At 37.2% G+C, this 22411-nt stretch overlaps 1 protein-coding gene across 12 annotated transcripts in view; it reads left to right on the top strand.

The window, feature by feature from the left end:
* The window catches only part of LOC129143943 (uncharacterized), a 689383-nt gene that overhangs the window by 62098 nt on the left and 604874 nt on the right, over positions 1-22411 (top strand). For 6 of the 12 annotated variants that reach the window (XR_010156869.1, XR_010156865.1, XR_010156883.1 and 3 more), the window contains exons 4-8: positions 1242-1373; positions 6441-6578; positions 16434-16508; positions 16614-16813; positions 21074-21198. The gene's annotated coding sequence lies outside the window, so the exon portion shown is untranslated. The remainder of the gene's footprint in view (positions 1-1241; positions 1374-6440; positions 6579-16433; positions 16509-16613; positions 16814-21073; positions 21199-22411) is intronic. The other 6 variants (XR_010156870.1, XR_010156871.1, XR_010156868.1 and 3 more) reach the window with 6 other exon arrangements.

Raw genomic sequence — 22411 nt, 5'->3', positions numbered from 1 at the left:
TTATCACTCATACAAAAGTATACATCTGTAACTTCTTTAGTTTCGTTTCTTGAGAGATACCAGTTCCTCTCTTCTTTCTTATGAACCTAGAAGTGCAGATGTAGTATAATATTCTCATCCATGTAATATTATTACAGGTTTTTTTTTCTGTTGTTTCTGGTGGCTTAATGGCAAAAGTGAAATTTTTAAGATGATTTAAAAATTTCTTCTTCAAGTAGTAATTTAGGCAACACTTCTGAAGTGTAATTTGACTTGAGGAATTTGGTACATATTTGTATAGTGGGCAGAGGCTTATTAAAATTATATTTACATATGATATGAAATGATATGATACTTAGAAATATTTTAATTTCAGGACTATACTTTGTCATGATTTGTGGAAATTTTCATTTTTGGAAAAGGGAATTTTGCTGACTTATGCACACCACAGTAATTATTGCTTTTAATGTAAAATATGGCTTAAACCTGATCTTTCTAGTAACTATACCAGGACACCAGTGATGTTCTTTAACTCTCCTTTGCCCTCTGGAGATAATATACAATTTAGTATCTAAAACTATAATACATCATTGTCAAAATTTTTTTCTTAAATATATGAAAAAGAATACATTTTTCAGATAGTTATGCCTTCACTTTGTAAAGTTTCTTCTTAAAAGCAACACAAAAATGAAAATGTGGAAATGGAAAAGAACTCCTTTTTTAAAACTATTATTCTTTGGTGGGATGGGGGGCTAAGAGGGAATTAGTTAACATGATTTTTAATTTGTCTCAAGGCTTGTGGAAAGAAACTGGCTTTAGAAATTCTAGAGAATGTACATGGTTGAGTATCGTACAGAAATAAATATCTCCCCCTTGGAATTTAAATTGTATCTAGTAGTACTATTTTTATACCTCTTACTAGGAAACGAAATACCTCTAAATTTAGTGCTTTGGAATTTTATTTCCACTAAAAATTTCTTCAGATATGTGAGCACCATAGTAACAGCTTTGCGAGCTGATTCTTCATTACAGTTCCCCGATAAGAGCTTCACTCAAGACAGTTCCTCTGGGATGACTGAGACTAAAAATCAATTCTGATAACATTGGAACAAATTTAAAGGCCGAAAAAAAAAAAAGAAAATCAGAGAAAGCATGCATGCTGTGGATAAATAGAGCTTCCCTTAAAAATTCTTTTTTCAGTCAAAAATCTAAAATGCATTTTCTCAAAACTTTTTTATTTCTTGTATTATTTTTATACCTAGGTGGGATTTTTCTTGCCTTTGGAAAAAATAAATCTCTTACCAGAGATATGAAAAATTCAGCTGAATTTATTTATGGCCCTGGTAAAGGTCTTTTCATGCTCTACAATGACAATATTTTTACAAAACCTACAGGTAAGTAATATGGGTGTGGAAAGATGAATGCAATGAATCTATTTTAATAAAAAGTTAATAATTCATTATTTTCAAGAAAATCACTGCCTTTAAAAAAACTATGTAGTACACTAGACTGAGCTCTGATCATCTTAAAAAGAAGTCTGTCAAAATAAATCAGGTTGATAACTGATTAGCAGAACGTGTAGTCTGTCATTTTTAAATATGTGCCCAATTTCTTCACATAAATCTTACCTTTAAAATCTTCAAGGGGAAAATTTATTTTGGGCACATTGGCCATGAATATCAGTTGACATTTATACAGCGCATAGAATTTATACTGTGGGTTAGGATGTCGGCCATAATTCTAGACTGATAGTTTGTAAAGGGAAGATTCCATTTTGTACTGTTTATAAAATGTTACTCTGCAGTTCCGTGCTCCAAGACTAACAAAGTCTATCCAAGTATAGTCAAGCACTGCAGTTTAACTTATTGCATTCATTAAACTAGGCTTAGATTGTCCTAATTATATGTTATCAACAATTAAGAAATGGATCACATGCCATAGACTGGCTAAAACATTCTGTATTCTTGGCTGGATGCCAGTGGAGGTGTCAAGTTCCATTCTACCTTGTCATCAGCTGCATCTCTGCTTTTGCAGTACAAGCAGCAGCTGTGCTAGACAAAATAATCTAAATTCTCACATGTACTTTTCCTTTAGGAAACAGCTCACACTGAATTGCATTTCTAGTGTGAATGGTACTACACCTGAGTGAGTTTGTGCTGAAACGTATTTTATGCAAATAATTTTTAACTGATATAATCTTTCATGACTTTTAAATGTGTTTGTTCTATCAAAATAATGGTCTTACTCTTCATGCTGAAATTATTACCAAATGGATTCTGTGGGCAGCAAAGTACTCTGCTCATTCGGCAATGATTTTCCTATACCTCAAATTACATAATTTTATAGGTGCTCTGTTTCAAAGGAAAACAATCTTTATTGATCCAAGTAGTCAAAATTAATCATGGATCTCTGATCTCAAAACTCCTGGCAAAATCCTTTTATTCAGAACACCCATATGCTAGACGCTCAACACTTCACAAATCCTTGTGGGACAATGGGTTTTTCAGTCTGATTGTTCAATCTAGTGCAGCTTCTGAAAGTGGAGATTCAGCAAGGCTTTCCCCTGAGCAGAGGCAGGCACAACCAATTTTATGAGTAGCTAAATTTGACCTGGCTTTTGCGTTACATTGTCATCTTTGTTCTTGGTAATGTAAAAATGGGTTTTAGAAGTTGTTCTCCTTTCCATGTGTCTGACAGAGGGAAGATCCTCCCGCAGCAGCAGGTGTGTGTTGCAGCAGGATCTGAGAGTCATGGTGCCAGAGCACCATGCTAAGTAAATAGAACCCAACAGCTGGGTCTCCTTTGCTCCTGGAATAGATCCTGTACTACACAATAATGGAAAGTTAGGCCACATGAGAGGCAGTGACTTTAAAGTTCACCGCAGAGCTTACATATGTGTTGACATGCATTTTCAGGTCACCAATTTACTTGGTTATTAAAAGCTTTACTGCATCATATACGAATCAAAGTGGAGGGGTCATGCCAAGTCCTTACTCAGAAGGAGAAGATAATGGAAGAGATGCAGAACACCCAGGCAAGGTCTCTACTTTATATACAGCTTGTCCTAGGCCATTTTGTAATAGCATCTGCTGAGACCACGTCTTACTGGATCATTTAACTTTTCAACTTTTGCTTCACATTCAGAAATCCTTGTGATCCTGTGCAACTCACAGAAATATGACAATAAATTCCTTCACCAAAACTAACTTCCTGGAAATAATAATTTTCTTTGATTTCACAAAATATATTTTTTTCTTTGTCCTTCAGTAGATGATCTATCTAGGGATGCTGGCAAGTGCTCTCAAGAGAAAATGTATTCTGTTTCATCCAGGTAATATATCAACCCCTCTGCTCACAAGCCAGCCAATCAAATACTATAGTCCCATCATTTATATATATCCTCTCTGTCTCTCTCTTTTTTTCTCTGTCTCTCCCTCCCTCCCTCCTCTGTGCTGTCTGCTGTCATCTATCTGCACTTGGGTTAATACTGCGCACTGGGCTATAAGAAATGCAATTCTAAATAATCAGTTCTTCTGGCCTTTGGACAACACAATCTTGGTGCAATAATACATTAGTAGTGGGTTTGCCCATTTGGGTAATCATTTATCTTGGCATACGGGCAGTGTCTGTCCTTAGTAATTGCTTAGTGACTATATGCTGGCTGAGGCCTCTAATTTGACTTGCTTTCTTTTTATATAACCTATTTATCTAGGTGCATCTTTCACTCTGCTTGTGATTTTTGACTTTTGGGGGAGTTTCCCAAGAGATGTTCAGCATTTGGTTGGGGGAAGGTGATTAAAATTCCCTTTCCTCTTCAGATTATTTTTCTTCTTTTTTTGTTGTTGTTAGAAATAACTTTTTTCACCGTGTACTTTTTGATTATCTATTGCCTATCTTCTTATATCTTTATTTACTCTTTTGAAACAGACCGTTTTGCTCTCTTTTGTCAGCTTTTTCTCTCCTCTTACTCTCCTTTATGCTACCATTTAGGTTCATGCTAAATTGCTGGGACAGCTGCTTTCTTTGACCTCCTCTCGACTTTGCTGACCACATCACCAACTGGCAGGGTGTGGTGCCTTAAGTCCTTCCAAGAGACTTGCTTCCAAATGGAAATAATGGAGTAACATTTTGTATGATAAAACATGAGAGAATTCCAGTAATTTTAAGCATTTTAAGGTACAGCATATTGCTCAAATGATTATTAAAATTCTGAATCTGAAAAGCAGTTGATCTCACATTGAAACTGCTTGTAGAATACCTGATTCAGATAGTGGTCATTGGTTAATAGCAGCAACAGAAGGAAGCCCTGGGAGCCATCTAGTAGGGAATCCCTCTTCTTCCAGAAAGTAATGCACCAAAGCTATTCTCTGTAGAAGACTGTTTTGTCTTTTCTTAAGAAATGGAAAGGAAATAATTTTTATTATATTCCTGTCTATTGTCTTACGACTTTTATAGCTATTGAATTATTTGAACTAAATCCTCTTCTTTTTATTAGCCTCTTCTTTCTCAAACACATATACTTACAACTATACACACATGCTCACAATATAGTGGGCAAAACAGGCTTTTTTATTGCTCTGTATCATTAGGAGGAAAATTATTTTTTCGGATCATAGGAGTAGAGGTTTGTTTCATTTCAAAATACTTAGAACTAGAACCAAAGTTGAGTTTGTTAGTGCCGAGAAACATTTCTCTTGCTTGAATCAAGAGCCCAGTGTATCATTTTTGCCACTTTCATTCTTCTTTATTTCATCAGCAACCTTCTCTTCAGCTACTATGCAGTAAAAAATGTTTGCAAGTAGTGTCTGGTGCTTCCATGAGGTATGCCCAGCTGCTCAGGGGGAATGCATGGGACAGAGGGAGGCCCTTTTATACTCTGTAGCCGGCAGGACAAATCACTGAAATCCTCTTAGATATTAGAGGGGAATATCGTGAGCTCTTCTGAAATCTCAAAAGGACTAACAAAGTTCATTCCATTTGTCATTGAAATGTGACAGTGATGTAGAACAAAACCTTTCCGCAGTGGGGGCTGGCTGCACCGAATTCCTTTTGCAACAAGGAAATTAGGTCAGAAGAAATTTAGGTCAACACCTTACAGAGATGTCCCCATGCCTGAAAGGAGCCAGGAGAACTTAAAACATTCCACACAGAAAGGTTATTGTTTTTATATTTAATTTGAAAAATGGTACCTTCCAAAGCTTAATGTCATATAAATTCAGCTATGATTCAGCAAAGAAAATTACCTTTTGCATCACTAGCACTGCTTCTGATAAATCCAGGCACGATCCTGAGGTGCTTCTAACCAAGCCCAGCCGACCGACCCAGTTTAATCATACAATTCAAGACATATTTATCAAGTCTTGATTATGTACAATTAAACTATTAGATAATGTAAAGGTTGTAAATATTAATAAGTACCTCCTCCCACTAACCCCATCTTTACCATTAGGAAGTTATAAGCTAAGGAGGAGGAGAAGATTATGGGGTAAATTAAAATGCAATATAGCCTATAAGTAATTGATTCACTTATCATAGTGCAAATGAACTCCTACTGCATGCCAAAGACTATGAAAGTGATATACAGGAGTTAAAGTAAGTGATTCTGGATGGAGAAGAGAAAGAGATCAGTTTAGTTTGGGGTGGACAAAAAGGAATACTTTCTTGAAAAAAGGGCAGTTCAACTGAACTTTAAATGGATATAATTTCAAAAGATGGAGGTAAGTAAGAGGTCCCTGAGAGGAAGTGTTGGGAAGAGGGACACAGTGGGTGGGGATGCCTGGACGAGGGGAGGCAAAGAGACCCCATGGCTGAGAATGTTAGGAGGAGAGAAAAGCATGTGCAATGGCAAAGGGGTAGACAAGAATGTGCTGTATTTGGGGAACAAATGGCCCATGTTGATTATATTGACCACAAAAGGCAGAAATTGAAGTAGTTAGGGTAAGTCAGAATCCTATTTAGACATGCCTTGAATACCAGGCTGGGGAGTGGCATGAGTAGGGTGAGCCATCCTGTGGCTCCGTGGAAAGGATTCTAGTGACTTGGATGGCTCTTCTGACCAGTCACGATGGCTGAATACAGGCTAGCAAAGTTATTCCATAAATCCTAAACCATTGTCCTGGAACGTCTTTAGATATAAAGTTACTTGATCAACATCTCTACTGTCAATATTGAATGTATATTTCTTAAGCAAAACAAGTGTAATTTTACTAAATCCACTTTTTAAAGTATCCCAACTGAAGTCTAATTTGGCATTTGGCCAGTTTAAACAAAAAATTGAATGAGAAATATAAAAAATGAACACGATTTTTATTTTCATTGGTTATGTGACCACCTTCTCACTACATACATCAGTTAGCAAAGTCTGCTTTCAACTGTGGAAATTTCATTATCACATCTAATTCTGGTTTGGTAGCACATTAAACTTTCAAACAGTTAATGACTCTGGTTTTCTTTCTGTTCAGCTTTACCTTTCATAAAGCACCGGCAAGAGGAAAGAAATGACAGTAAGACTGAATTATGAACTTTAAAAAGTTGAGAACAAGTAACTACTTGTACTGTGAAAGCTACTCTCTCTGCTGTTGATTAACTGTCTGCAATAGGTCAGTGGTGAGCACTGTGTACCGTGGCGATGATTGTTGCAGCAGACAGGCAGAGTAAATCACAGAGATGGGTGGGGGACCCAAAGGGAGGAATTTCTTTTAGCCTCCTATTTAACACATAGAGATTACTGAAACTCTGCTTTCATAAAATGGCTCATTTCACAGACTAATTTCCAATATCTTCCATAGATCACAATTTTAACAAAAAGCCAGCATTTGTAGTGAAGAATAGATTAGTTTTTGCTTACCTTGAAGTTCTTTGGAAATTGGTGAGTGAAGACTTTTTGAATAAGATTTTGATGCCAGAACTTTGTGGGTGGAGAGCAGAGAGAGGTTGTGTGTATGTATGTATGTACATATAATCTATATATAATATATGTATATCTATATATATGCACAGTTTCATATATAACACACATATTTACACACACATGCACATTCACAATATATATTGATGGGAATATCAGGAAGGAAGAAAGAAAGATTAGCTGATCTCTTACCATATTTTCTCCATTGAGATTGGTTCTAATATCCCTCCATTTTAGATGAATTTGAGGCTCAGAGAAGTTAAATAAATTAAATAAATAAATAAATAATTTAATTGCATAAATTAAATAAATGTAGGCCCAAAGTAAAAAATCCAGAAGATAGTGGGATCCTAATCTAGGTCTAACTGGTCACCAAAGCTCAGAATACAAGCTCACACTCTTTCCACCTCATCCCCTGCTTTCTTTTCTTTATTCTCCTGCTAGTGTTATATCAAAGTGTGTAAAAATGGTTCTCAAAAGAAATACAATAAAGTAAGTAAAAATGACTTAAATTTATTAAAAAGATGTTACTTAGCCAAAATGAAGACCAGAGAAGAAAGAACATACCATGAGGCTGGATGTGAATTTAATGACAAAGATGACTCTCATTTTCTTAGCAGCCAAGCCAAAGAAACAAAAGTGAACAATATACAAACGAGTTACTCGGAATTACCCCCAAACAACATTACAGTTTTATATGGCTTGTTTCTTATGATGCCCTTTGTCTGTGATGTTTGGTATAGCTCTCTGATGGTCTAGCTCAATTTCTCATTTTATCATTATAATCTCATACATTTTTATGCATGGTGCACACATGGACTCCTTGGCACAAAGAAATAAAATGTTGAGGAACAAGTCCACACCTCAGGCTATATTAATCCTCACTGGAGAGATAAGCTGTCATCATTAAGAAGTAACTGTCGAGTAAGGGGGCTGATCTAGCAGACTATAGAGAATCCTTACACCGTAGTCATGCCATGGTCATGTATGTGCATCTTAGTGTGCCTATGCATGTGTCTTACAACACCCTGTCATATGTCTTTGTCTTACTTTGCCATCTATTTATTATTCTAATTGTTACTCATGAAGAAGCCTTTCTACATACCTTCAAATGACAGTTATTTCACAACTCTATACCGTTTTCATCTAGACCTTTTCATGTTCTGAGAATGGAGTCTATGCCATCGAGAACATTTGTAATCGTAAATGAATGCCTTTTTGTGCATCGGTTAGGTGGGATGACTTGTAAAGATGAGGTTTGTAAAGAAGAGTTTGAAGACTGAAGATCTGCTAGACAAAGTAGAAAACTAAGGAACCTGATGCTGGCTCCACAAGTTCTCACACTTGCTTTTAGTTTGTTAAAAAAAAAAAAAAAAAAAAAGAGTAGGCTTCAAGTTCATTTTATTTGATTGGGTGCAATAGTGTTCCAAGAAAATATAAGATTACTTTCCCTCTTGTTTGCCTTGATATATATACTCTGTAGGGAATCATAATTATAGAAAAAAGTTCTTCTTCTTTATTAAATCTAATATAAACTTGCTGTTTAGAAAAATACTAAAAATGAGTTTTACTAGCCTGATTTGTTTTTACAGAAATACTATCAACCGAATAGAACTGAAAGAGAAATCAAAATATTCTTACATCCATTCTGAATCTAACATTCTCCAGTATATCAGAGAATCAGGCTCCATAAAAACTGCTAAGCAAACTAGGTCACAGATAACAAGGTAGCAATTAAAATGACTATATCAATTATTCGGTTATTTCCTAATATTTCACTCTGTAGGATCTTTTATATAGGACCCTCATTTAGTACTCTACTATGAAGAGAAAACTGTTTTTTAACATAACATTATTTATAGAATCATTTAAAATATGATGAATGGGAAACGAGCATTCATTAAAAAGGCTGGGGGGGATTACCAGAGAGCTCTCATTTAGAAATATCTTCAACTAAAATGACTGAATTATAGTTGATGTGGTAAAGAAGAAATTTAATATGTTACCTAAAGAATATCATTTGGAATGTTTTAGTTTGTCTCCTCTCTGCTCTAGGAAATATGCTTCCTCCAATAGTGGATTTCCTACTGCACTTTACATCAGTGCTTTTTCCACTGTTGTTCCTTTCTTAAACCTAGATTAACCTATTGCAGTGGCGCAATCTCGGCTCACTGCAAGCTCCGCCTCCCGGGTTCACGCCATTCTCCTGCCTCAGCCTCCCGAGTAGCTGGGACTACAGGCGCCCACCATCACGCCCGGCTAATTTTTTTGTATTTTTAGTAGAGACGGGGTTTCACCGTGTTAGCCAGGATGGTCTCCATCTCCTGACCTCGTGATCCGCCCGCCTCGGCCTCCCAAAGTGCTGGGATTACAAGCGTGAGCCACCGCGCCCGGCCAAAAACCTGGACCTTTTACAGTGTTCTAGGAAACCAAGCCTGAGTGACCAGAGACTTGCACAAATGATTTTATTGAGCCTGTTCTGTTTATTTAACTGCTCTTATTTGATCCTTATAATTGAATTCTTACACCCTCCCAAAAGACAAAACCTTGTACTTTGAATTGTACCATACATTAAAATGGGTTGTTGACAGCTTTCTAGTATTACTAAACCTCTTTATGGCTTTTTGGAGCCAGTTCTCCTGAGATTATGTTTGGCTGTCAGAGGGAAGTCAATAGGAGCAGGGGTTTCAAACTACACCAAAGAGCTGAGTAAGATTCCACTGATTCAGCATCTGTCCTCACTGCCATAGGGTTCACTAGCATATATTTTCTAAAAAATAAATATTAGGGAAAGTATATGTGGTCAGATCCCATGCTGCATGCTGGGGGATACAGGTTTGGTCCTTGCCCTTGGAGCGTTCACTTTTCTTTTGGGAAAGACAACGTGTACCCAGATCATTAGGATCTGAGGGGAGTGTGAGATGGTGTATGCACAGTGTGCAGACAATGAAGAGGAAAAGCTCCTCACCTGGCTAGGGGATGGGTGTGTTGTGGGGTGGGCAGTCAGGGACAGCTTACAGTTTTCTGGTTGAGATCATGCCTGGGTCTTCTGTTTGTTTGTTTGTTTGTTTAGAGACAGCGTCTCACTCTGCTGTCCAGCTTGGAGTGCAGTGGTGAGATCATAATTCACTGTAACCTCAAACTCCTGGGCTCATATGATCCTGTCTCCTTAGCCTCTTGGGTAGCTAGGACAGACACAAGTATGCCTGAATCTTAAAGGCTGAGTTACCAGGTCAGGGAAAGGAGGAGTTAAAAGTAGGGGGAGGAAGGGCATGCTAGTTGATAGGGATGTCAAGATAAAAAGTCAATCAGGGAGAACTCTTAAATAAGTACAAGAAATACTTTCTTCTTCCACTACTAAGTTCCTTCATTTAAGAAAGAACCCAGTGAATAGTGAAACATTAAGAAATATAGCCCTAGTCTCTTTTAATTTTTTTTTTTTTTTTGGTCTTTTCCATAGAAAAATGAGAGGATGAGCTACATCATCATCAAGGTTTCTTCAGAGCTCTGATATTATGTGATTTGTATTTGTACAAATTTATAAGGCATATGTGAAATTTTATTACATGTATGTAATGCATAGTGATCAAGGTAAGGAATTTAGGTGTCTGTCTCCTGAGTACAAGACATTTTTGTATAACTATAATCACTCTAATATCAAACATTGAGTTTATTTCTTCTATCTAATTGTATATTTTTACTCTTTAACCCATTTCTCTTTGTCTTCCCCACTACGTATTTAATTAACCTGAGATAACAGACCCTTACACTGTTTGTATTAATATATGGATATTATCTTCAGGAAAACAATAACACTTTATTTCTAGACATAATTTGTAAATCAAAACATGAGAATAGTACAGTTCTATTCCCTTTATGTACTCTGATTAAAATCAGTTTTACTGCACAAAGATTTGTTTTCAGAGGAATTTCCCAGGAAAGCCTTTTTTCCACACATCAAACTATGGTCCTACTCTCACATTCAGAATTTGAGATCCTTTTAAAAACAGTAATAGAAGATTCAAGCTTATGTTACTACTAGTGAATGATAAATTTCCTTTGAAATGACTTTACACATTTAGGCTATTGTTACTATGCTACTTTTAAACTATGGTAGTAATTGAAGAATTTTCACGATATGGCTTTGCCCCAAAGTGTACCAAGTAGGAATTTGATTAACAGCAACCAACCAAGGAAAGCCTAAAGTTCCAGCGCTGGTGTGTTATTCCTTGTCTTCAATGTGCCTTAGGATCCTTCGACATTTCTGCTCCACAGTTGTGACGAAGGAAGTTCTGTACAAAATGTGACCATTTTAGGCAGAAAGAAAAGGGAGGGGAAAAGGGCACATACGTGTGCCAGCTGAATGAGTCTCACTCAACAGCTTCTGCTTACATTTATTGGTAGAACTTAGTCATAGGCTCCCTACCTTTAAGGGAGGCTGGTAAATATAGTCTTTAGCTAATTATACTGCAACCCTTAGCTACATCGGGTTCTGTTCATAAAGAAGAAAGATTAAATTGTTCATAAAGAAGAAAGAAGAAGAATATCATGTTGGCAACTAATCATCTCCGCTTTAAGTCTCAAAATAAAAAATAGCAATCTGGGCCAGACATGGTGGCTCACACCTGTAATCCTAATATTTAGAGAGCCCAAGTTGGAAGGGTCACTCAAGCACAGGAGTTTGAGACCAGCCTGGGCAACACAGTGAGTGAGACCCTGTCTCTACAAAAAATTTAAAAATTAGCTGGATACTGTGGTGTGTGCCTGTAGTCCCAGGTACTTGGGGGGTTGAGGCAAGAGGTTACTTTGAGCTCGGGTGTTTGAGGCTATGATGAACTATGATTGTAGTGCTGTACTCCAGCCTGTGCAAAAGAGTAAAACCTTGTCTCAAAAAAAAGGAAAAAAAAAAAGAGAGAAAAAGTAAAAAACAAGCAAAGCAAACAAAAACAAACAAACAAACAGACAAAAAATAGAAATGTGGCTCAGAGTTTTAAATAAAAACAAAACTCTAAGTGGTCAAAAGAATGTAGTGTCTAAGAGAAAAGTTAGGCTTATCTCCTAACTGTGCTAGATTGTGGCAGTTTCTTCCATATTTGTTGGCTGAATTCATTTGAGCTACCATGAGGTAGAGAAATAAAACCTGGACCAGTAGTCAGCGAAGGAGGTTGCACTCTCAAATCTGCTGCATTGTTACTTGCAGTGAATTTATCTTTCTGAATTCCAGACTGAATTAATGATTTTCAAATTTTTCTTAAAGCAATGAAACACTTTGTTCAAACAGAGGCCACCTGTAAAATACCCAGCACTACTTGGGTTGAAGTTGGATGTGGTGATAGTACATCAGAAATCCTACTTGGTTGGCTGGGCGCAGTGGCTCATGCCTGTAATCCTAGCACTTTGGGAGGCCGAGGTGGGTAGATCACTTGAGGTCAGGAGTTCGAGACCAGCCCTGGCCAACAGGTGAAACCCCCTCTCTACAAAAATAGAAAAATTAGCCAGGTATGGTGGCTCACACAGGTAATCCTAGCTACTCAGGAGGTTGAGGCAAGAGAATCGCTTGAACCCGGGAGGCAGAGGTTGTAGTGAGCCAAGATCGCACCACTGCACTCCAGCCTGGATAACAGAGTGAGACTGTCTCAAACAACAACAACAACAGCAACAACAAAGAAATCCTACATGGTTTCTGAGCCTTTTCCTGACTTTAATATTCCACATGTCATCATTAAAGCGAGACCAAACCCTAGTTGCCCTAAGAAGCCATGTGGTACCACTTGGAGTACGTCTAGGCATTATTAAATGTAGTTTTCAAAACACTGTCTTTTATTTTGTTCAACAAATGAATTACATTTCCCTTTTCTTTCTGTTACTCATTTTCAATAGTCTCCATTTTGTAGAACTTCTTACTACATTCTTTTCAAACTGTGGAAATAGTGTGTGGCTCCTGGGAAATTCTCAGAGGTTTAAATTTTTGCATTTTCCCCAAAATTTGTTTGGTTTCCTACATGGAATTTTTTTTTAAACCCTCTGCCCAATACTTAAATCACATTTACAACATCACACATAGCTCATGGGGAGAATAGTAATGTTTTTGCTTCAAAGGTCATCATAACAGGAGGTCAGTGAAAAATCAAACATGACTTTAAAAACATAAGAGCAGAAAGACACCCACAAAACTGGGCATGTGGATTGAGCGCTAGATGGGTGGTCAACCCAACCCAGACACTCCAGCAGTAGTCCAACCACATAACAGACTGGAAAACTCCAAAGCTGCTAACTAAGAAGCTAGTTTTATTTTATTTATTTTTTTTCAAGAATTCTATTTCTAGTCACTGCTATCAAGAGGTAGAAAATGTGCTGATTTCTTGTGTTACTTCATATTGGTCTTTTATATAAGGTGTTTTTATGAAGATATAAAATGTATTTACACTTTGGGGTTTTATGAACATAGAATAATACTCAATAACTCAGCATTTTCTTAGTGTACCAATTGAAATCATCAAAAATAACCTTTAATTTTTGCATACTACATGTTTATAAGTTAAAATAAAAATTTTAATGAGCTAGTAGTTCACATAGTTTCATTAGTTTATTTTTTACTATTCTGAATAGAATCTTAGACTTATAAAATCTTATCACTTTAATGTTGCCTGTTAATTAAGATTCCATGAAGTATTTTCTTTTGGTTGGAGATCAAAGTTTTGGAGTTAATCATATTTTAAACATAATGAAATTTATAAAGTATGAATTGCTGAACTTTTTATATCCGTTCACATCAGAAAATGTGTCAGACTGACAGTCTGGCTTTTGATCACTAAATTAAAAAAACCAAATACTTGTTTAGTTATTAAAGAGTATTATGTGGAATATTTGATACTCACATCCATATATTTATTTTGGTCGTTCGCCTTTAAGATAGAGTTAGAGACAATTCTTCTTTCACATGGGAAAAGAGTATGGGATAAAAAATGTCCTTTACTGTGAGTTCATGTCCTTTGTAGGGACATGCATGAAGCTAGAAACCATCATCCTGAGCAAACTATCACAAGGACAGAAAACCAAACACTGTATGTTCTCACTCATAGGTGGGAATTGAACCATGAGAAAACTTGGACACAGGGTGGGGAACATCACACACCGGAGCCTGTCTTGGGGTGGGGGGAGGGGGGAGGGATAGCATTAGGAGAAATACCTAATGTAAATGATGAGTTAATGGGTGCAGCAAACCAACATGGCACATGTATACATATGTAACAAACCTGCACGTTGTGCACATGTACCCTAGAACTTAAAGTAAAAAATAAAATAAGAAAAAAGTCCGTTACTTTTTTTAAAAATTGAGTTATAATTGAATATCTCTAGCTTAGATCTTTTCCCTTATTTCCAGACACACACATATATAGTAACTCCTTGACATATGAAATGGAATAATTATTAGAGAAACATGAATAATCCAAAAATTCACTTATCAAAATAATTTTCCTATAAGAAATTATGGCAAAGGACTTTGTAACATACTTTTCAAAGCTGTGTGGCTTCCTGTTAATTTTCTATATGTTAACAGACTGAACCAAAACACCAAGGACCACAGTCCTCCACTCTTGGGCACCCCTAGAAGAGAAGATTGACACCCACTCCTCCTGTTCTTACCTTCTTGGTATGCCCTGTGGAGCGCTGGCCAATAAACATAGTCAAGGGGAAAGATTTCTCTGGCTTTTTTTCTTTCTCCCACCAGATTTCCCAGTAAGCAAGACAACTAGAACACAGTTGGTTTTTTGTTTGTTTGTTTGTTTGTTTTTGTTTTGTTTTGCTGTGATTCAAGGCTAAATCAAAATGAGTAAAATTCAAAAAGCAAATTTTGCAATGTGGAAAATTCAAGTATAGCCAACAATTTCAAAACTACAAAACTACAAGTCTAGAGTTAGCAGCAGCTTACAGTGAGTGCTGTTGACTAGTTTACTACGTCTGCAGACCGTGCAGTGAGAGTGTGCGGCCCAGACTGAAATGCATGCTGTTTTGAGGGCTGCAAGGGTAAACTGTATACCATATAAACCAAGAAGTGTGCTCTAGTCAATTTTCTAGCAGCTATCCCAGGTTACCCCAACACTGACCTTATTCATATTCTCTCCTCAACAGATTCATTTTTTAGTATTCCCTATCTCACCTGAATTACTGTAGTAACCCTCTGGCTCCCCTGAGTCATTTACACTTTGGCCAGAATGATTTTTCTGAAACACCAATCTGATGATGCCACTCACTGAAATGTCTAAAGTGGCTCTTGATCAATTTTAGCGTAAAAATCTAGACATGGCATAAGAGGCTGTTGACCATCAGGGCCTGTCTTTTAGTCCAGCTTCATTTCTCTCTTTACCCCTGTGTACACCCAGGCTCCAACAGCATCTAAAGCCTGGAGTTTTCTAAAAGCACCTTCAGGCCCATGCTTTCATGCTGTAGCATCTGTGGTTCCTGCTGCTTGGAATTCCCTTCTCCATTATTTGGCCAGTTACTCATCTTTGAAAACTTATTTCAGCATGACCTTTTCTGGGAAGTTTCCTTGGGAATCTTCCCTGGAGCCCTCTCATCCTCCAACATCTTTTAACATAGCATTTACCTTGGGGATTTGTAATTGTGAATTCACCAGGGACATCTCTGAATGCAATGGGTGCTCTTTGTATCTAAGTGTTTACAATGTGTAGTTCAGTGCTTGACCCTCAGTAGAAGCTCACTAAATAAATATTTGCTGAATGAGTGAATGGATGGTCAGAAACCATACGACTTGGCTTGGAATGGGCTGTTCAGTAGTTTGTCTCTTGGTGCATGTAGAATCAAGATCACAAAGTATATCCAGTTGGACTAGATTTCTTGTTGTGTATGTAAACCTTGAAAACTGAGAGTCTAGTGTACATAAACCAACTAAAATTGACCTCTGGGATAGATAAGCAGATCCTAAGAGTGTCCAACTACTAGTGGTAGTAACAGTGGTGGAGGTGAAGAACCATTAATTACTAGGATATAAGAATCAAGATGTGATTGCGGTGCTAAGGAGAAATTAACTTAAATATTTTCCATTCAATTATATTTAGGAATAATAAAAATTCTGAAAATAGTCTAAGTTTTTGCTTTTAAAAAAATGATCAAGTTTGAGGTTGGGTGCGGTGGCTCAGGCCTGTTATCCCAGCACTTTGGGAGGCCAACGCAGGTGAATTGCTTGAACTCAGGAGTTCGAGACCAGCCTGGGCAACATGGTGAAACCCCATCTCTACTACAAATACAAAAATTAGCTGGGCGTGCTGGCATGCACCTGTAGTCTGGGAGGCAAAGGTTGCAATGACCAGAGATCGCGCCACTGCACTCCAGCCTGGGTGATAAAGCAAGACCCTGTCTCAGAAAAAAAAAAAAAAAAAAAAAAATCAAATAAGAATTTCATTTCAGTGGGGAAAGTATTTGGTTAATATTCTTCCTGGATGTTTATATATTTATATAAATTGTGTGAATTTCCAGTAAGTGAAAAGCAGTCCTTGTTATTGTTTATCTAATATTTTTATTACAGGTTCTCTAAACATGAGTATGCCTTTGGGGGAAGACAGAAGAACATGGAAGCCATGTGAAAAAAATGGATCCTAAGGTATAAACAAAGTGCAGATGATTGTCGGCCATGCTGCAGGGATTTCTTGTTTGTCTTCTCAGTAGTGTTAGCTAATTTTGTCTTCCAATCCCCAATTCCTTATAGGACTTGGACACTTTGAACCTCTCAGGACCCCTCAGATTCTAGTACATAAACTCGGAGCCAAATTCACAGCCAGCTCTCCTTCAAACTGCCTTATCTGTTTTTGAGTTAATTAGAAGGGCCTTTTAACAACTTTGCATTTGAGTCCTAAGGAAAGCCTAGTTCATTAGGCAATAAAGCCACCATGCTGGCCCCTAATCAAGGTCAGTACATATCATTATACGACTGATCCAAATTTGAGTTGGTTCAGTTATTTCATTTGTTCATTGTCCACAATGTTCCAGTCACAGTACCAGGTGCTCAGAGTGTGGTGTTAGAGACAAGATTCAAAGTAAGTAATTTTAGACCAATGTCATATGCGCCATTATAGACGGCTGAAAATGGAATTTATGTAAATAAGCATGTGAGTTGTTCACTAAACAGGGATGGGCAAGAAAGACCTTACAGAAGAGGTGAATATCTTAGCGAATAACTTAGCAGGATTTCAAAGAATGGACTAGAGTTTTGCAGGCAGATGAGATAGGAAGGGTGCCAGAGAGAAAGGAAAGCATGGGCAAGGGCTCAGGAGGTGGGGAACAATGTGATATAGTTTGAGGTACTGGAGTATGAAGTTAACAAGGGGAGAATATTTAGAAGGAAGGATGGAGAAGTAGGCAGAGAGCAGATTATCAGGTTAAAGTATTAGAAATTAGTATTGAAGTTTACTAGAAGCCAGCAGCACGTTCAATGCAAGCAGGTGCCATGGTCATATTAGTTTTAGTTTAGTAATCAGTGTAGAAGATGGAGGAGAGGGGGTGAGTCTGGAGGCAATACGCATAGTTGGTAGTAGCAGTCTAGATGTCACCTGACAGGGGCCTTTACTAGCCCAGTGGTGGACATTTTTTATGCATTAGTCTTTCTTCTAGTCTGTGAATTTCTTATAACGAGGGTGTGGTCTTCCTCACACTTGTTTCTTCACACTTGTTGCCTACTATCGTACCTGACATGCAGTAAATTACCATAGCAAGACAAAAAATCTCTTAAACATGTACTCTTTATTACTCTGTTGGACCATGATGAGAGCAACTTATTGTATGGCTATTTAAAATTATTTACGAGGATAATATTTTTTGTGTTGGAAATGCTACAATAATTTAATTGTGAGATTTATAAATAAGACTTATTGTTCACATTTGTTTTATGTTTTCATATATGTGATGAAATAGACAATTTACTCTGTAAGTCTTAAATATAAAAATAATTCATTATTTCTTTCTGAGCCAGGGATATACTTGAATTTTTTTTCTCCAGTAGTAGCAATAGATGTATACAAATTAACATATATTTCTCATTCCATTCTTGTATAAAATAGCATACATAACTAGTTTGAACAGCTAGAGCATAATAAACTCAAACTCTTTATGGATTCACTCTTTCCCTACCACAGTTGAAATATTAGGTAAGTTCTATATCTTTTTCATCGCCTTTTGGACGATAAAAGAAGTACTCTAGTCACTTACAGTCAGAACCCCATTTAGGTAATTAAAATGACTAGTCCATGCAATAATCAGTAATCTCAGGTTCCTGTAAATTTAAAAGCTTTCATTTCCCATGTTGGTTCCACTGCCATTCCCCTAACCACTGGCTCTGGGTTTTTCACTGTTCCTTGGTGGAGAAAGAGGGAGGAGAGGCAAGGGCAGGGATGCCAGTGGTCTGCATTGCCTTGTTGCATTAGGCTGGTGCAAAAGGAATTGCAGTTTTTGTCACTACTTTAAAGTCAAAAACCGCAATTAGTTTTGCACCAACCTAATATGCTCTCAGCTGATGTGGGACACTCTTGTGGGTTCTGCAGAAATTCCCTCACTAGAGCCATCTAGTCTCTTTCTCTCTTGTTTGTTTGCTTCAATAGCTCCTCAGCTTCTACATCAGTTAGTACCCCATAGCTTCTTTATGCCAAGGTTGCCTCATCCTCAGAAAAAAAATCCTTTTAAAAGAAACTCTTACCCAGATGTCATCTAAAGAGCCCACACTGGGTCATGGAAACACCAACCTCTGCTTTATTGTCTGTGGAAGTGCAGCTGGCTCCAAGGACAGCTGTATCTCTTTGCATTGCCTCTAAGTAGGCAACTCCAGATATAGAGTCTTTTGCCTGAAATTCCTCAAAGGTAGACTAAACACGTGTCTCCTCTGTCCTCCAAGCTTTAGGGAATCAACATTAAGCTCTCTGTGAGGTGTTCTTGATGCCTCTCTTACAGATGAGGGAGATGAAAAGTAGCAACAGCCTCCAACAACATTCTACAGAGAAATTCTTATGTCTCTCAGTTTCCTCAATATCAACTGTTTCAGACCCTTGAGTAGATGTTGAGTCACTAAGCAGTTTCAGTCCACTTCCTTTCAGATCTTGTTTAGGAGGTCCATTGCCTTATTTTAGAATGTGGGAGAACTTGCTACCTATTGCTTCCGTTTTGATTTTGGGGGCCTCCCCCAAAACTTAGATAGAAAGAATCTTTCCTTAATACCTTGTTACAGAGACAAGTGTAAGATATCTGTAAATCATGGCCATAAACTAGAATAAAATGAGTTGGTTTATTGGAGATGTAAATGCTTAACCTTGGTGTACAATAAGCACAATATTGATGTACAAGAATACTGAGCATCATTTTAAAATGTAAAATCAAACAGAAATCAGTAAAATCAACAAAAATTCCTCATCATCTCCTAAATGCTGGTTTATTCCAGGTGCTTGATGTGCAAAAATTAAGCATATGATTCCTTTCCTCATGGAGCTAGCTATCTAGCGAGAGAATAAAATGCTGAAATATGTTCAAAAGTAATCACAATACAACTTAACATCACAATGGAAAGTTCTACAAACACTTCAGGGCACATGGAAGATGGAGTATCTGAGTTTAAGAAAGTCTTTGCAAAGGACATTTGAACAGGCTCTTGAATGAAGATAGGACTTCTCTAGGAAGAAAGGAGGAAAGGGCATCCCAGATGCACAATGGGATGTGTAAGGGTTGGATAGGGAAGGTTAGGATGGTGTGGTGTGGGAACTGTGAAGAAAGTGTAGCTGGTACATAAGGCTGGAGCAGTTACAAGATAATTGGGAAATTGCAACGACTGTTTAGAGCCAAAAAGTTTAAACTTCTTACAGACAATAGGAAATTATAATTATTATTATTTTTTACTTTTCAAGTGTTTACATAAAAATATCACACACATTTTACATCAATATATAAAGATGATCATACATACTGTTTTTCCTCTTCATTTTTTAATTGGCTCCTGCCTCCCAATTTTCTCTCTCCTTCCTGTCTTATCCCCCTTCTCTACCCACATCTTTCCTTCCCCAGCTCATGTTAACACTTATTTCGTATCCTTTCTTTGTTTTCTCCTTGGCTATATAATTATATTCAAGCATACAGTATATGTATATATTCAATATCCATATACATAGGGTTTTTTTGGCCATTGTTTGCTTTACAAAAGAATACTTTGCATATTTTTCTGCATCTTGCTTTTTTTTACTTGACTATTCTTAGAGGAAATGTCTCCAAGTCAACAGAGCTAGCTCATTGCAGGCTGTTAAATGACATAATCAGAATTTTATATCTGAGATATGATGTTAGAGTGGACAATGAGTTTAAAAGGGGATAGAAACTGGAGGAAGGAGATAAACTGAGACATTAATCAAGTGAAAAATGATGGGGGCTTTAGCCAATGCAGTCACAGTTTTGGCAAGGACATGTCCTTAGCACATACAAGTCTCAAATAAAAAATGATTTACTATATAATGCATCTCAATAAAATGCCAATGCCAACCATCATCTGTGTCTAAAAATTTATATTAGATGCTCTAAATATGCTGCTTGAGAAGCATAGGTTCAAAATATTTACCATTAGCTTAGCTGGAGTTTTGAGAAAAGGTGCTTTAACTCTTCCATATACATCCATATTTATTTCTCTACTTCCTCCTTCATTCTGCATATTTTCCTGCAAAATATCCCTAATCTCAAACTAGTTTTGAAACTCAATGACTAAATCCACTGATGGTTTAGTTTAGAATTCATATCTACATTGTCTTTGAATAACAGCAACATTTTCCATCTTCCAGTAATACTATAATCCTTCTTTAGGTTGCTCAGTATTGGATGTGATTATGCTACTTGTTATCCAGATTGCAATTAATGCAATCATGTAGCACATTACTAATGCCAGCTAGTGGTCTTAGCATATTATAGTATAAATTTTCACAAGTTTTTTATATTTATAAATGCCTTTTCAACATCCAAACTGGGTAAATATTTCACTGGAACATCCAGTATATCATTATCAGTCCTGTTAAACAAGTCTGGTTATTCCGCAAATAAAACCCCGCTTGTCATAATCATGATAAAGATAACATGACCTTTCCAACCTTCTGCCCCATTTTCAACCTCAGTCTAGCCAGTAATTTTGTTTTGTTTTGTTTTGTCTTTGAGTTGGAGTCTCTCTCTGTCACCCAGGCTGGAGTGCAGTGGCATCATCATCATAGCTCACTACAGCCTTGAACTCCTGGGCTCAAGTGATCCTCCTGCCTTTGCCTCCCAAGGAGCTGAAACCACAGGTGAGTGTCACAATGCCTGGCTAGTTTTTAAAAAGATTTTTGTGGAGACAAGGTCTCACTTTATTGCCCAGTGTGGTTTCCAACTCCTGGGCTCAGCTTGCTTTGATCTCCCAAAATGCTGGGATTACAGATGTGAGCTATTGTGCCCAGCCCAGTAATTTGTTACTAATCATAAAGCACCTAGGATTCTAAGAATTTAATTGTTTTAAAAATTAATTTTAAAAATGTAAATATTTCAGAAAAATACATAGAATAATAGAACATCTATGGCCAGAACTAATAATTGTTAACATTTTGTCTTACTTATTTCCCATTAACCACCAATGTTAATCCTAATCTACAATTCCTTACCTATATAATCTCTATGATGAATTTGGTGTGCATCTTTCTTGTTCATGTTTATTTTTTATACACATAAGTATCATAAATATTTTATACCTTTCGGTTTTAAAATGTTTATAGTAGTTACATTACTACATTTATCATTTTCACCTTCCTTTCTCCTCAATATCATTTTCTGAGAACTCAACCATATATAACTAAACCTATTTTAGTAGGACCAACAGTATTTCAAGGATTATGCATATTTGTATATTTGTGTTTCTATGGGCACACACTCAAAAGCTGTCCACCATCAATGTTAGGGGCTGAATGAATTTGTCCTCTTAAAATTCACACGTTGAGGCTGGGCGTGGTGGCTCATGCCTATAATCCCAGCACTTTGGGAGGCCTAGGCAGGCAGATCACCTGAGGTCTGGAGTTTGAGACCAGCCTGACCAACATGGAGAAATCCGTCTCTACTAAAAATACAAAATTAGCCAGGTGTGGTGGTGCATGCCTGTAATCCCAGCTATTTGGGAGGTTGAGGCAGGAGAATTACTTGAACCTGGGAGGTGGAGGTTGCAGTGAGCCGAGAGTGCACCATTGCACTCCAGCCTGGGCAACAAGAGAAAAACTCCTCCTCCTCAAAAAAAAAAAAAAAAAAATTCACATGTTGAAGTCCTCACCCCCAACATGACTGTATTAGGAGGTAGGGTCTTTGGGAAGTAATCAGGTTTGGATGAGGTCATGAGAGTGGGCCCCCCATGATATTATTAGTGCCCTTATAGGAAGAAGAGGAGACATGAAAATTTTTCTCCCTCTTTTTTTCTGTCTCTGCACAAAGAGGTTATATGAATAGACAGTGAGATGGCAGCCATCTCCAAACCAGGAA

This window comes from Pan troglodytes, chromosome 4, assembly GCF_028858775.2.
Source record: "Pan troglodytes isolate AG18354 chromosome 4, NHGRI_mPanTro3-v2.0_pri, whole genome shotgun sequence".
Classification (NCBI taxonomy): domain Eukaryota; kingdom Metazoa; phylum Chordata; class Mammalia; order Primates; family Hominidae; genus Pan; species Pan troglodytes.
Note: the sequence above shows the minus strand (reverse complement) of the source record. Positions and strands in the feature narration are given on the sequence as shown.